Source organism: Lissotriton vulgaris, chromosome 3_1 (genome assembly GCF_964263255.1).
Source record: "Lissotriton vulgaris chromosome 3_1, aLisVul1.2, whole genome shotgun sequence".
Lineage (NCBI taxonomy): Eukaryota > Metazoa > Chordata > Amphibia > Caudata > Salamandridae > Lissotriton > Lissotriton vulgaris.
The window spans coordinates 269,964,577-269,981,056 of record NC_141689.1 but is presented as its reverse complement, the minus strand read 5'-3'; the positions used below and the strand labels follow the sequence as shown (position 1 = coordinate 269,981,056).

At 43.4% G+C, this 16,480-nt stretch overlaps 1 protein-coding gene across 3 annotated transcripts in view; it reads right to left on the bottom strand.

Moving 5' to 3' along the window:
- C3_1H18orf54 (chromosome 3_1 C18orf54 homolog) overlaps positions 1–12,875 on the bottom strand; it is a 144,559-nt gene extending 131,684 nt beyond the window's left edge. For all 3 annotated transcript variants that reach the window (XM_086960403.1, XM_086960404.1, XM_086960405.1), the window contains exon 1: positions 12,772–12,875. The gene's annotated coding sequence lies outside the window, so the exon portion shown is untranslated. The remainder of the gene's footprint in view (positions 1–12,771) is intronic.
- Between the last annotated feature and the right edge of the window lie 3,605 nt (positions 12,876–16,480).

The window sequence follows — 16,480 nt, the reverse complement described above, 5'->3', positions numbered from 1 at the left end:
GAGATGGAAAATAAACGGAAGGCATTAAAAGAAAAGGTCATGTGGGCATAAGTGAAATTAGCAGACCAACAAGAAAAGCAGTTAGGTAAAATGAATAAAAATACCCCGATTCCAGGCCCTGGGGGTGGAGGGAAACCCCGAGTAAAAATGAGCCGAGAGGAAGCCCGGAAGAAATTCCCCTGTCACAGGTGCAGTCAGATAGGGCACTGGAGAGACGAGTGTCCCATGCTACAGAATGGTAATGTGCCCAATAATGATTTAAATCCACAGGTGCAGAAAGAGGAGCCACGAAAGACACAGCAGCAGGTAAAGCAGACACAGTTGCCTCGCGCACCTAGGCCAAACTATAATAATAGAGCACAGCAGAATGAGGAAATTGAGGTATGGGAGGATAGAAATGCAGCAACTTCGCAATTCCTATTGAATGATACGTTTCTCTGTGATGAACCTTACTGACGGGGCCTGAGGGGGCAGGACGAGGAGTGCGTGCTTGGTGCCTCCTTACCGGTAGACCAGACAGGGCCATACATTGAAGGAAAGGTTGAAGGAAATGACGTCACCTTTCTGTTGGACACTGGTGCTACCCGTTCTACTGTAAGAACAGCAGACGTTCCAAACGTACCCCTCTCGGGAGAATCAATCCAAGTAGTGGGTGTCTCTAATCAGATAATTAGTACCCCAGTAACTGAGCCCATGGAAATCTCAATAGGGAATTTCAAAGAGATGCACAGATTTGTCGTCTGTGATTCCAGTCCTGTGAACTTACTGGGACGTGATTTGCTGTGCAAAATGAACTGTACCATCTTTTGCACATCAAAAGGCGTTGAAATTCAGACCCCAGATGAAGATGGACTTAACAAATTAATGTCAATAAGGCCTGACTCAGAAATTAAGAAACTGAGAATACAAGACTTACCTGAAGAGCTGCAACAGACAGTAAATCTAGAGGTGTGGGATTTCACTGGAAAAGATGTAGGATTGATGGCAACTGTAGACCCGATTCAAATAGCCATAATAGCAAATGCAGTTTACCCGAATACCAAGCAGTATAAAATGAGTGCAGAAGTGAAAGCAGGGGTTGCCATTGAAATAAAAAGATTTCTAGAAGCAAACATCATACAAGAAGTGATGAGCAGTCCTTGCCCATAATTGGAATCAAAAAGCCTAGTGGGAAGTACAGGGTAGTGCAAGACCTGTGCAAGGTAAACAAAATTGTTGTCCCTTGCTGTCCTATTGTGCCAAACCCTGCAGTGATTTTGTACCAAATTCCATGGAATGCTGGATGGTTTACCGTCATTGACTTATGTCACGCATTCTTTTCGATCCCATTGCATCCAGACAGCAAATTTCTTTTCTCCTTTGAATTTGACAGTCATATCTATGTCTGGAATCGTGTTCCTCAAGGGTACACAGAGAGTCCTTCGATTTTCAATCAGATTTTGGAAAGATGCCTTGAATCATTAGTCCTACCTGGAGAATCAGTTTTGGTCCAATACATAGACAACCTCTTGGTGGCGTCTAAAAGTCGGAAAGACTGTGTTACTGATACCATTGCTTTATTGAATCATTTAGGTAAAGGTGGACATAAAGTATCACCAGATAAATTACAGTTCTGTACAAATTCAGTGAAATATCTGGGGCACCAGATAGAAAAAGGTATCCGGAAAGTTACTTCCGAACGAATTAGGATAATTTGAAACATGGAATTACCAAATACTCAGAAAGAAATCAGAATGTTTCTTGGAGTGGTAGGATACTGTAGACCGTGGATTGTGGAATTTGCAGTCCTAGCCAAGCCATTAATAAAAATGACAAATAAAGGAGCAAAAGATCCAGTGGAATGGGATGATGAAAGCATGACATCTTTTGTGAAATTGCGAGACTGTCTATGCACAGCTCCCGCATTGGGAATGCCTGACTATTCAAAAGATTTTGCCCTGTTTTGTGATACACGAGACAATTGTGCACTCTCAGTCCGAACTCAAATTCATGGTCTGACTAGACGTCTAGTGGCATATTTTTCTGCTACCTTGGATCCAGTGGCTGCTGGATTGCCTGGATGTCTGAAAGCAGTAGCTGCAACTTGCATGAGTCTTGAACAAAGTTAATCCATTGTCATGGGACATCCTGTAACTGTGTATGTCCCACATGCAGTTGTAATCCTACTGACCCGAACCAAGACTCAGTACCTCACAACTAGTCGGCTGACTAGGTATGAAAGAATCCTGGTGGGTGCAGAAAGTGTAACCATCACTAGATGTAATATACTGAATCCAGCAACTCTATTACCAGATACACTGGTTGCAGAAGTCAAAGAAGAGGTCGAGCATAACTGCATTGACCTGACTGAATTTAGCACCAAACCACGCCCAGATATCAAGGAAACGCCCCTGACTATAGAAGATTTTGATTTTTTTGTAGATGGCTCATGTGTAAGACATAGAGTTGGAGGTCTAAGTGCTGCCTATGCCGTGTGCACTCTAGAAAAAACAGTAGAAGCATCCTACCTATTTGGAGTAAAGTCTGCACAGGTAGCCGAATTGGTTGCATTGGCAAGAGCCTGTAAAAATGGGAAAAACAAAAGAGTAACCATATACACTGATAGCCAGTATGGTTACGGGGTTGTGCATGTCTTCGGCCAATTGTGGCTGCAAAGAGAATTTATGACTTCCTCGGATACTCCTATCAGAAATGGGAAAGTGGTGCAGAACCTACTGGAAGAAATCCAGTTACCAAAAGAATTGGCAGTGGTCAAGTGTGTTGCTCACAAATCTGGCAATGACGATGTGACAGCCGGAAATAGATATGCTGACCAAGTAGCCCAACATTGTGCAAGACATAGAATGTCAGTCAATATCAAATTGGGGGGGAAATCGGAAACAGCTGCCAACTTATGGTGTTTGAGGATGTATCAACTTGGGAGCAACTGAAAGAGTTGCAATGGGCAGCAGAACTAGAGGAAAAGGAAAGATGGAAAAAATCTGGTTGTCGGCCAAGGAATGAAGATGGTGTCATTGTCTGTATTGATGGTATGCCTGTGTTGTCAGACAGCTTGCTTGCTCCTGTGGCCAGACTGATACATGGAGATACACACATAGGGAGAGACGCCATGGTCCGTGTTTTCAAACAGGAATGGTACAATTCGAAGTTCAGGAACATTGCAGAGGCACTCTGCCAGAGGTGCTTAACTTGTCGGCAGTTTAATCCTGGGAAGAAAACAGTGGTGTTGCCAAGTACAATTGGAAAATCAGAGGGCCCTTTTGTCAGACTATAAATTGACTTTATACAGTTACCCCGCTGTAAAGGAATGAAGTACGTCCTTGTCATAGTCTGCCTATTCTCAAAATGGGTGGAAGCTTACCCAGCTAAGAAAAATTATGTTGCCAAATTGTTACTAAGGGAACTGATACCTAGGTTCGGTTTTCCAGGCACAATTGAATCAGACAGAGGTGGGCATTTTTCAAATGATGTAATAGGTCAGCTCTGTGAAGCATTCAAAATTACACAAAAACTGCACTGCATATCATCCAGAGGCTTCTGGAGTAGTAGAACAGCTGAATGACACTATAAAGTCAGGATTGGGGAAAATGTGTGACTCTACTGGAATGAATTGGATAGATGCTTTACTCCTTGTCCTGATGGGACTAAGAAGTATTCCAGACCGAAAAACAGGCCTGAGTCCCCATGAGATACTGATGGGAAGAGTGATGCGGCAAGCATGGGTACCAGGACACAAACTGCTAAGTATTTCTGATGATTTGGTTCTAGAGTACTGCAAGCAACTGGGTGACCAAGTGCGTTCTATCTCTCACCAGATTGGGGACGATGCCGTCGCCAGGCCAACAACTCCAGTCCATAATCTGAACCCAGGTGATTGGGTTGTACTAAAGAAACACACCCGGTCGAGTTGCCTTGCACCGAAGTGGGGAAAACCAAGACAAGTGATTCTTGTCACCACAACTGCGGTGAAGTGTGCAGGTGTGCCAAAGTGGATCCATGTCAGTCATACCAAGAGGGTGACAGAAGAAGAAGCAACTGAGGCTGAAGGTTGTGCAGATGAAGGGTCTCCAGACGTTGGTCCTGAAATAGCTGATGACGAACAACTGAGCACCAGTCAAGACGAGTAGGTCCCAGTAATCGATCTGACTCTCGATCCAATAAGAACCCGGAGATACACCTAATTAGATAGAGAGTGGGAGAGTGAGGACAAGACAGGACTAGAGGGAGATAATCAGATCATCGAAATCCATGTCAAATCTGAGGAGGAGGAGGAAGGTCAGATAGGGACAGGGCAGGTTATTGACACACCTCCAAGAACTCCAGAGACTGAAAAGGGACAGTTAGAAATTAGGGCTGAAGTTCATGCGGAAGAAAACCAAGGGTTCGAAGTGCATGAACAGGATCAGATAGAAATAGACGAATGTGTTCAGGAAACAGAATTTGAAACAAACAAAAGTCAAAATCAGCTTACACCTGAACAAGGCCAGCTTAGTAACCAGGCAGGAGAGACTGAAATAAGACCTGGAACTAGTCAGACAGGAAGGGAAGAAGACAGCGTTGAAATACATGTGCCACAACAGAATGAAAATAAACGACCGTTAGAAGAAAGCAAAACAACAGTGCCAGTTAAAAGACTAAAAAAGAAGAAAAGTGAACCAAGATTCATAAAAAGCCTGAGACTAAGATTGAAAACTGTAGAGGAAAAGCTAGAGGACAGAAAAAAGGCTTCCAGTGAAAAGGAGAAAGCTGGAGCCAAGCCTAAAAGAAGAAGTAACAGAATAAAAAGACAAAACGAAAAGTATCAGAGTCCGGAGTGGACTTACCTAGTGTTAGAGGAATTTGAAGACCTCGAGATAAGTGACGAGAGTGATGAAGAACTGATTGCTGACCAAATTTTCGAAGTAGAAGATCCTACCTGAAAGTTACCCTGCGTAAGCAACCTGTGTAAAGTTACAAAGAGGGGTTGGAAAACTTCTTTTGAGCCACAATGTCTGATTCCAATGTGAATGGAAGACCTAGACGAAATTGTTGTAAAACATGCTGTAAAGTATGTTTGTGTTGTGTAGCAATAGTACTGATGTTATGGATAGGACTAACAATTACTATTCCGTTCATGATGAGTAAAGACACTAACCTGTATCCTACTAAACAAGTGACAAAAGACACAGAAGTTCTACCGACAGAAGAGACACCACGAAGTGTAGAAAGACATGGGAAAACAACTAGTCTTAGACAGACTAAGAAGGACTTAGATGCATCAGATGAGGGAGGACTACATTATCACAGAATCAAAAACAGAACACATTTAAATGTATTTGCAAACCTTTAAGTACACTATGTAGAAGCCATGGAAATAGAAGACTGCTATGTTTGTATGAAGCTACCCACTTCTGTAGCTGAAGGTGTAACGTATCACCATTTACCCCCTAACTTATGGAATTTCCTGTAGTATTTTAGCTAGCTTATTTTATAGAGGAACATTACAGTATTATTATTCTAACTCTGACGTAATCTTTTCTGAACTTCCTATACGTGGAAATCTGAATATTGTACATACTAAAAGTGATGTGACACGTTATATGGGAGAATACTTTCTGACAATAGGTACTATAGATTTAGGTGAAGCACACAGAGATAACTTGACCTGTTCATTACATGAACAAGAGAAAATGTTTCTAAACATGGCCGAGAAAAGAAGGGAAAATTTCCAAAGAAAGGCAAATGATGAAAGACAGAAAACTCTTAAATGGGCAGAAAACATGGAAAGCACCTCAAATGGTGAAGCTAACCCTGCTCTGTTGCTGGATTTCGAAAGAAAAGGGAAACTTTGTCTTCATAGAGAAAAGACTAGTTATTATAATAATATATTCATCGGTTCCAGTGAATGCGAACACAATTACAAGGTAATTGGAGGTTTGGGTTTCAAAAATGGGTCAGAACCTGTGTTTCGCGGAATTTATTATATATGTGGAAACAAGGCTTATTTCAAATTGCCGGATCACTGGTATGGAAGCTGCTATTTTGGAATTGTTTTACCGAAAATATACCATGTGAATGACGCCGCTGGAAGCAATGAAAATACTAATGGTTTAGTGCGTAGTAAAAGAGAAAGTGTAGGAGAAATTTTAGGTGATATATTTAGTGCATTGATACCTGAAGTGGGAGTGGTTCTGAATACACACCGAATTTGCTAATTGTCTACAGTGGTGGATCAGTTATCAACTGACACTGCTGCTGGTCTCCTGCTGGTCAATACTGAAATGGTTGCGATCAGATCAATGGTTTTACAAAATAGACTTGCTCTTGATACCTTATTGGCAAAAGAGGGCGGAGTCTGTAGAATGTTGAAAGCGCAACATTGTTGCACTTACATTCCTGACAAAAGTGTTGAAATTAAGAAATATGTGCGAAACATAACTAATTTGGAAAAAGAGCTCAAACCACTGGAGGTTGACAGTGCCTGGAAGAAACTAACTGATGGTCTCTCCTCTGTAGGTAGTTGGTTTTTTAACATAGGTAAAAGTCTTGTGAGTAAAATACTGATGCCAATAGCAGGAAGAAGTTTAATTGTGCTAATAATAATGATTTGCTGTAAATGTCAAAAATGCAAAAAGAAGTATGCTGTGAATAAGAGAGGAGTGAAACGGAATGTTGATGAGCTTGAATTGGAAGAACTGAATAATCAAATTTATAAGAGAATGAAGAATTTCCATCCTAATAAGGATGCAGAGAGAAGGCTAAGAAATTGAAATGGGTGAGCTGTGAAAGGGAAAAGTTGGCATCTGGTTCCATTAATAGTGATGATAGTAAATATCATCAAAGAGGGGATTGATGGAGCAAGGATTCGCACGTTACGCGACTTGCTTGTATTCATGAACCTCGAATAACGTTAACGTCATAATCAACATGTTTGTCTTATTAATATTGCACTTTTACACTATACGGGGTGTCCCAGTGATGCTTGCCTATGTGTTTACTAATCCTAACTACGCTTGCATATAAAATGGTCGCTGCTTTGCGGGATTCTAGTCTGCGCATGCGTCGGTCATACCCATGTGATGTGACGCACTCGCAGTTCTGGAGGGAACTTGTCGCTCATGCGCAGTACTGCTAAAGATAGCTGCTTTGTTTCTCACATGCTCTTCGCTTGCACTGCTGCTTTAGCTCAGCTGTTTCGTTCTACTTAGCTCCTAATGCTATAGTTATTATAAAGTAAGGGATGTAGTATAGCCAATCATGGTATACAGTGTATTCAATTTTTCCCATGTTTCTAAATTGTTTTCGCTTACTTTTCATGTAACATTCTTCGGGGGCTGGGAGAGAGGTGCAACTCCATCTTGGAAGCCCGTGCGGTACCAATCCCGTGATGGGGGACAAGAGAGTCATACAGCAGTGGAACCCAGCCAGCTGGCTGCCGAAGCTAAGATGCTCATGGGAACCTGAACTGCGCCCCAGCGCGAAGATACTAACCCGTACCTGCATATGTTACATTGTAAAAGTTTTCCTGTAAACACCATTGTTTTCTTAAACTCACATGCCATGGGAACTGGAATGTAGAGGGTGGGTTCAAATATTGAATATTAATTATGAGAATGTCTTAGAATCAGGAGGTACAATGACCTAACCACCTCCCGTGTCCAATCAGAAGTTGGGGATCCTTACACTTGCAACATTGGTGGGTGGTACACTGACCCGAAAACAGTATAACTAGCCTAGGTTTAGCTAGAGAAATTGTCCGACTTGTCCGAATAGCTGACCTGTCACTGACCCAACAAACTCTATAGGTGATTTATACAGAGAGCTGCGGAGCACTCTGTCCGTAATTTCCACAAACTCAGTCAGAGTTTGGAAACCTTAAGTGCTGGCGAAGCACTTTGCCGGGTGATTCGAGAAACCCAATCTGGGTTATTGGCAGATTCCTTGCAGAGAGGGAGTAGCGCAGGCGTTGCATCCGAAGCTGCAGGTGTTGGTCGTACCCTTTGGTGAGCCCAGTCCTGATCCAAATCTTGGGGTTATCCTGTCCTGACTGTCCATGAGCTGTACCTGCTCGCCTACTGGCATCCTAAATCTTCGAGGGTCCATTCCCGCCTTTCCCAACTGACCCGTGGCCAGGGTTAGTCTCCATCCTGTTATAGGTAAAAATATTCTGTGTGGGTGTTTGTCCATCTAAATCTCTAAATTAGCGTGTTCCTTATTTTCCCCTCCTTTTATTTTATGCGATTTATAATGATTCTTACTTTGATTCATAGCTACACTATATTTCTGATCTTAGTTATTGATAGTCTGATCTGTGTAAATTTCATTCTCATGGCATTTGATGACTAAAATTTAATTAGATAAAGGTGTTGAAAATCTCTTGCGTTTGTGGTTATTACAAGAAAACAAACAAATTCAAAAGTACATGGTATTTTGTGTTTTCTACTTAATCCCACAGCTAGCTCCTGATCCATTGTGATCTTAGGTACTAGTTTTCGAGGATTGGTAAGTCAGGCACACGGAAATAAATAGAAAGGAATAAGGATTACTGATAGTGGTGTGTAGGTTACCTGATTAATGAAAATATAGTGATAAATACGTTATGGGCCCAGGTGTGCATATCTGATAAAATAAGAGTCGGGTGACCTGCGCGCTCTATCACTAGAACTAGCCTGTCCCTCCACTATTGCAAAGCCAAAGCGTTGCAACAGTCCTGCCCATATCAGGCGTTAGACTAACGCATTTCAGTGTGATGCTCGACATCACCGCACTAAAATGCATTGTCACACATAATTCTGATCATGGAAGGGAAGAGGAATTTACGTCCATTCAGTTCCCCTGAATAGGTACCTCAATAATCACAGATGGGAATGGACACTTGTATCTACAATAACCATTGGTTATATGTTGACAACCCTCATAGACGCTGAGATGTTAAACGTGCGGTTTATCTTTTATCCGCCCCTTCTCTGGCGTCATGGCATATTCATCGGGTTGACAAACGACGTGCTATATGCCAGCCTCACCCGAGGCAACCTCTGGAAAGAGTAGAAGTGTCCAGAGATAATGAGAGTTGGAGTGCAGTGCCACCAAGCAAAAACATTTTAGCACAAATGTTTTTTAAAAACAGTGTTGCACCAAAACCAAAACCATATTTATTATAAAGAAGATGCACACTGCAAATTAAAAAGGGGAAATAGTGATATATTGGGTAATCGAGTTACAGGATTACCATATAACTCTATCAATAGGTCGACATGTTTCAGCTCTATTGGGCCCAGCGGGTCTGTAGAGCTTTCGTCAGGACAAAACAAACAAACAAAATTGAATACTCACACTATTTGTGTAGTGTTCAAATGGAAGTATGAAATTTTCACACTCAGATTCCTTAAATTACAGGAAATCTCTCCGCATCAGGCGGGCCCAAGAGTCGCCACACACAAGGCGTTTGCCTCGTGTTAGTTGCAATTCCTGCTTGTGCTGACTCTGCCCCTGGAAAGTCCTATTGATAGAGTTATATGGTAATCCTGAAACTCGATTACCCAATATATCACTATTTCCCCTTTTTAATTTGCAGTGTGCATCTTCTTTATAATAAATATGGTTTTGGTGCAACACTGTTTTTAAAAAAAAATTTTGCTAAAATGTTTTTGCTTGGTGGCACTGCACTCCAACTCTCATTATCTCTGGACACTTCTACTCTTTCCAGAGGTTGCCTCGGGTGAGGCTGGCATATAGCACGTCGTTTGTCAACCCGATGAATATGCCATGACGCCAGAGAAGGGGCGGATAAAAGATAAACTGCACGTTTAACATCTCAGCGTCTATGAGGGTTGTCAACATATAACCAATGGTTATTTTTTTTATTTATTTATTTAAGTAGCTTATACAGCGCGCAGCTACCCCCGGAGGGGTGTCCCGGCGCTAGAAACAAAACCTCAGGGAGGGAGGGGTGGGACCAGCTGTAGATACAAGTGTCCATTCCCATCTGTGATTATTGTTGTCACACATAATGCCTAGTGTCCGGAAGCCGTTAGCGCTGCCTAAATTAAACTATTACTAGAGGATAGCTGGCAGAGCACTGTGGCTTACATGTGCTTCTCCCGCATCTTGCCTAGCAGCTGAGGCTGCTGGCAGGCTGCTATAATGTATCAGAACTAATTGATTACCACCACACGGCTCTCAGCCTGATGTCACCTAGAGGTAGTACCCAATGGCTACTACCAAGAGATGACATAGCCCAGTCAGCCAGGTGTGTGATACAACAGTCTCTGACACAACAGGACGTCACATCATGCTGCCGGAGTAAGTTTATTTAGGAAGGGGCGGCTCCAGGTTTGTGCAGTCATTGTGCTCGCAGCACTGCCTGAGTGCTCTCACCTGCCGCTGGTCTGTTTCATAGAACCAATGTCTTAAGATACTGTGCAATGCATTCAAAAGGTAAATGTAGCCTTGTTTGGTATATCTCATTCTCTAAAGATGATCGACAGGAACAAAAAAATAAAAAAGTATATGCAATAAAGATATGGTACATATCTTCTTGATTACGATATATATGAAAAATAGTTATTTGCATTAACTTTTAATTTAGATATGCAGAGTGATACACTGGGAACTCTCCAATGCCCTCATTCTCCCCCTCCTCCCTTCCCCAGTACATATTACTTCATGTTAATGTGGTGGAGACATTTTTTTGGAGGGTTTTTTTTTTGCTCAAGGGAGACTAGACTTCAAAACCGTGAGTAAAGACAATAGTCTTGTGTCAGAACAGATGCTTGGTTCTGGCTCTGCACCTGTCCCTATGGCACAGCTTTGCCCGACTGAGGCCTCTCTCAGTCACTGAGGTCCCGGGCAGGCTGGCCTGCATAGGTTGGTATAAAACGGGCTCCAGTTACCCGAATGCCAATAGGAATCATCCAAGGGACACGGACCAGGCCGCATAACCTCTCAGTGAAATGGTAGAACAGTTTAGTGTGTACCTGACATTTTTCTAATACTTGCAACAGGGAGAGCAGTGCTTCAATGGGAATTGTGGGTGCACACAAAGGAGAGAGAAGTTGTGAGTGCTGCTTTCTTTGCCTGAGGTTGCCAAATGGATATCCTCTTGTGTCTACTTTTGTAGTGTGAACCCGAGTAGAGAACAGCACTCTGAGCACGAATGACTAATAACATGACCATGTATCACAAAAAGTTTACTTAACTTTGATAACTTAAATACAAACAATAATCCAATGACAGTTAACATCGTACGAGAGACGCTCGCTTTATTAGCTGTGTGTAGCACGAGAGGTTTTGCTTCAGGGATGACCTTAGGACCTACCTACTGAACTCTGGTCCCAGGCACTCTGAGTAAATGAAGACAGCCTGGAAATGCAGCAAATAAACATCGCTGCAGTTCCAGGCGTCTTCATTTACATGTGCTTGGAGAGGCCTTTGCGCCCCTCTGGGAACCCATCCATGCCTGCCACTGCGTCATTAGCGCACCAGTAAACTGGCCAAATGTCCTCTGCAACAGTCATGGCTCCGCTCACAATCGGGCCACTCAGAGCCTGGAACAGTTGTTGTGCTACGATTGGGGCTGCTACCGGCCATGTCACTCTTGCAGTGACTTAGCACTTCTTTGCAGTGGGGTGCATAGCCACAAGGCACAGAGAAAGATGGCACACAGATTTCTCAATAAAAGTAGTAAGTAGTGAGACAGTGTGGAGTGTACTAAGCCTCCCATGGCCGAGCATGTGTGTCAATTAAATTCCTTGGCGGAGCGCGATCAGGCAACTGCCTGCAATCAGTAAGTGCAAGTTGTACAGTGTGCGTCAGATTAAAACAGTTACTCTAAGGTGACATTTTTTCTTTGCTCAAATGGGTGTAATGTGTTAATATGTATGATTCCTTCGCCTTCATTGCTTGATTTTGCTCACGAGAAAGTGTCAGTCATAATTACACTTAAATTATGGAAATGTCACACATAGCAATCTGAAAACTTGGTTGCTATTTTGCAAGTGTGTGCCTCCATTTGCTATATATAGCATGGAGTCGTGTATCCTACTTAGCAGGACACAAATAATGCAAATAAAACCTGCATGCAGCTTAATAATGTAAATGTAAAGGATATTTTTATAGCGCTTACTATCCCGGACGAGGCACTGAAGCCCTTAAAATACAACAACGCTACCTAAACCGGATTCCACAAGTCCATGCTTATCTACCTATATAACCACTAACACCAGATTGTTCAAGTTTAAACAGTATTGTGGAGTATAAATAACCACATGTAATGTTACAGGAAGGGATGTCCCTCATTTCACAGCAATGGTGTCATGGCAGTGAAAGTATAAATAATTATTGGAGCCGAGGGCAAAATCTGGTTTTCCCAATAAAATGTGAAATTCGGCACGGTGCTAATGAGGACTCAACCTAACCTACAAAAGAGGGAGCTTCACTTGTAGTGTTAGGCTACATTAAGAATACTGATGACTCCATGTCACCAAGGACGCTTGTACTCTGATCCAGGGTTTTCGTTTAACAGCTGTCGCAAACTAGAGTCCTCGTCCTATGTGACGTCAGTGTATTCAATTGAAAGCAACGACTACTAAAAGAAAAGTTTAGGACTTAAGTAGTATGTACTTGGATACAGATTAAAAGATCAATCTAACAAAAAAAATACTTTTGCCGCTCAGCCACTCAAATTAATCAGTTTTTTTCTAATCATTTCTTAGGTGGCTTCCTTTTATAGCACCATCAACAAATAACTACGAAATCTCTAACCCTTCCGAATCGGGCAAGTTTATATCTTACCTCCCGCCGTGGGACTTAAAATTCCCACTTCCGTTTCCCAACCGGTAACAATTCATGTTAAGACAGTAACAGAATTCAGTGAGTGAAAGGCAGCAAGCAGAGTCAATCAAAAGCCAGTATAAAGAGATTGACAGACGCAATAGCTATACTGGGCGGACCTTAAGGGTTCTGAAGCAAACGATTGGTTACAAAAATTAAGTAGCAACGGAAACGCCGGCCCACTCAAACTGCGACAATCCTCCACCGTCCAAATACCCGGAAGTAATTAACAGTCGCCAGTATCCAATATTGTAATCTTCATTTCTGTCTATAATCGCGTGGCAAGACTTTTCCTTGGGAGTAAGGTGCGTGCGGCAGAGCGCCGCCGCCGCCACAGAGTGGAGAAAACCCGAACTACCTTACTTCTAAACACTGACGCCGCCAGGGAAGCGTGTCACGCCTCAGAATAGGCAGGCGGGCGGCCTTTTGCCCCGTTTTTCGATAAAAAAAAGTAACAACTACATACATGCCAATAGATCCGATTCAGGAGGAAGACTGCCGTTTTTTAAAAAATAACATATTGTATTGGCATACTTTCCGACACACAGGTAATCATTTCGTTACATCGTTGCTTTGGGAATATATACATATATTGCCAAATCATATATTTGATATAAACATAACTAAAAACACACCAACGCTATGATAATGATAGATCATAAAATCCAACATTTTGTCCGAGGCACACATAGCTGCCAAGGTTTCAGATTGCCATGTGTAACATTTTTATAATTTCTGTGGTATGAGTGACATTTCAACGAGTATGAGTGACCCTTTCTCGCAAGCAAAACAAAGCAATGAAGACGAGAGAAACATATACATATTGCATATTACAACATTTACTCAATGACAAAACGATGTACTAGTTCCTCAGTGCACCCCTGCTTTCTTTGTTGCAGGAGTGAAATGTCTGGCAGGCATTAGTGCACTGTGTGAAATGGACATCAGTGAAGTTTGAATGGAATCATTAGAAGGCTGTGAAAGGCCCCTATGCAGTGGTACTGTGCACACTCCAACTGAGAGACGAGGAGGCAGAATGAGATGGATTAACTGACAATGGTACACATATACAGAGAGATGGACACAGGGGCATAAAGACATGGGCAGACTGCCACTACAACTTAATGCAGAAACAGGGTAAAAAGGCAGAGGGAACTCGCACGTAGAGACACATAAATGGGGCAGCTTAGCAGCACTCCAGGCTAGGCCTCTCTCCTGCGTCTGGGACCACAGGATGTGTGAGGCCCCAACAACTGCAACAACACACTGGTACCTAGTGTTGCCAAGTGGGTACAGAAAAACAAAATACAGTTTGCAAGCCAATGTCCCCCGACCCCCCTTCCGCTGCCGGCAAAATCAACCTCAAGTCAGGACTTGGGCTGGCACCTCTGTGATGCGAGTGACAGGCGTGACCCAGCCGGTGGCCCAACAGCACCGGAGTCCCAACCATCTTGTCGGCGCGGATCTACCAATGTGCCTGAGAGCACACTCAAAATGATCTAATTAACACACACTGATCAGACACTCGGGTGGCAAGTCAGTGGTAACCACTTACTAACTGTTCTGGACCTTCAGCCAGGCAGCGCCGATGCATGACTGACATCGGCGACTCTATGCAGCAAACTGCCAGGCTCAGGCGGACCTCCAGGATCCCTCGCGGCACTCACTTCGGTTTGCCGCAGGCGCCCGCATTATTCCATGCTGCGGCCTGTTCATTTGAGTCCTGTCTATAACTATCCTGGCGGCGGGCGAGCAATGGCCGTAAAATAAGCCCCACTGTGCGGCGGCCCGACCGGTGCAAGGCACTATAGTCAGCAGAAGTGCTGCAAACGGAGCGCCAAGAGCGGCAGGCATGATGACGCACTGTAATCACCAATTGCTCAGCAAGCGGTGCGAGTAATGGCTGCCGCTCAAATTAAAGTAAGAAATTCCGTAACAATGCCACATGCTCCCACGCGGCCCCTCCCACCTCAGGAGAAACTTGACTTCAAGCTGTCTCCCCTCTAACAGGCCTCCAGCCGCGATGACTCCCCAGGTAGTGTGTGCAGTCCAGGACTTGACTTGCACGGCAAAGAGGCGGCAGGCCCCTGTTCAGTTCAGGGTGCTGAGACACCACTCTGGCGTCGGCCGAGGTCCCGGGTCAGCCAGGTCAGAGGCCTGTCAGTCAGTGACGGAGAGCCGCGCCGCGCCGCAGGTATTCAAAATGCAGTGGCAGCAGGGCGGTTGATTTGAAACATTGTAGCACTACAGAGCTGAGCACACAAAGATCAGTTAACAGTTTATTAACTGAGCCAGAGCTGCTGGCGAGTCTGCGAGGAGCTGCAGGGCCGACGCACAAGTACAAAGGGGCACCAGCAGCGCGCGCTACACCCTGGCATAGCCAATTTCAGAGTGGCATTAAATGCGTGACAATGCATTTCAGTGCGATGTTCCGCATCACCGCACTGAAATGCGTTAGAGTCACACGATGCGCGATACTTGGCAGGACTGGGCTGTTAAGATTGCAAGTTGCTCTTTCCCTTTAAGAGCAACTTGTCACTTGCGTGTTAATCTCTGTACTTATCTCGAGCGTGTCTTCGCGCTCTGTTATTGTTTAAAATGCCCTCTCGCTGTCATGTCTTCGTCGTTTTTGCCTTTAACTGTTTTCTAGGCAGTTACAACGAGGACACTGCAGCTGTCGGTTGTGGGCTTCTTTATCTGAACCTGACTTCATGAATAAACACTTTATTCTTAAGTGCAACGTTTCCTGTACCATTATTACATCTTTAAATTGGCACATCTTATTGACCCGGAACGGGCCAGTAGGGAAGAGGGGGGCGCCCTAGCACGCCGTCAGTGCTTTAAAAAATAAGTGCAGGTACTCACATAATTGAGATGTGGGATAGGGGGCGGGGTTAGGGGCGGGTAGGGCTATGGGGGTGGAGCTATGGGGGCGGGGATACAGATAGTGCTAAGGGACCGGGCCAGAGGCACACGTTTAATTTAATTGAGATTTAATTGGTGTGCAGATGTGCACACTGCAGACAACACTCACTCATACAAGAACACACACAGGGACATAGAAGCACTCGTATAGGGTATTTAGTTCATATGCACCCACAATAAACTGTGCTAAAAGCAACAATTACCTGGAACAAGCAGATGAACGTGGAGGGCTGGCCATTAATTCAAATCATTAATAAAACCTCATGACTGAATGCACCTCTTCATTTTGTTTCATTGGCGCTTTATGTTTGAAATTGTTTCAAAGCCACTTGGAAAAAAGTTCACTAACATTTATTTTCTAATGTTATAAATATTTTACTTCTAATTGAATGTAAACCCCTTCTTTAATTGTGTCCAGTGTAATAGCGCCTTGGGCCTCACAAGCATTGGGAAAGTGCTATAGAAATCAAACATACATAACGCAATATCACTAAAGTTCTTGTTCAATTACATTATGAAGGAAAGGTATTTATATTATTTCTCCTTTTTATAAGTTAAGCTCTGACAATGTATCAGTAGAGAGAGGGGCGAGATGCAAATTTGTCTTTCGTCTGTCCATCAACAAGTCTTTTACGCCTTGCAAATCGGTTGAAGAGACTTCGACTGCATGGGGCACAATTAATGTAAAAATAAAAACAGAGCTTCTTCCACTTTTCCAAGGTGTTTGATGGCCAACAAAGCGCAA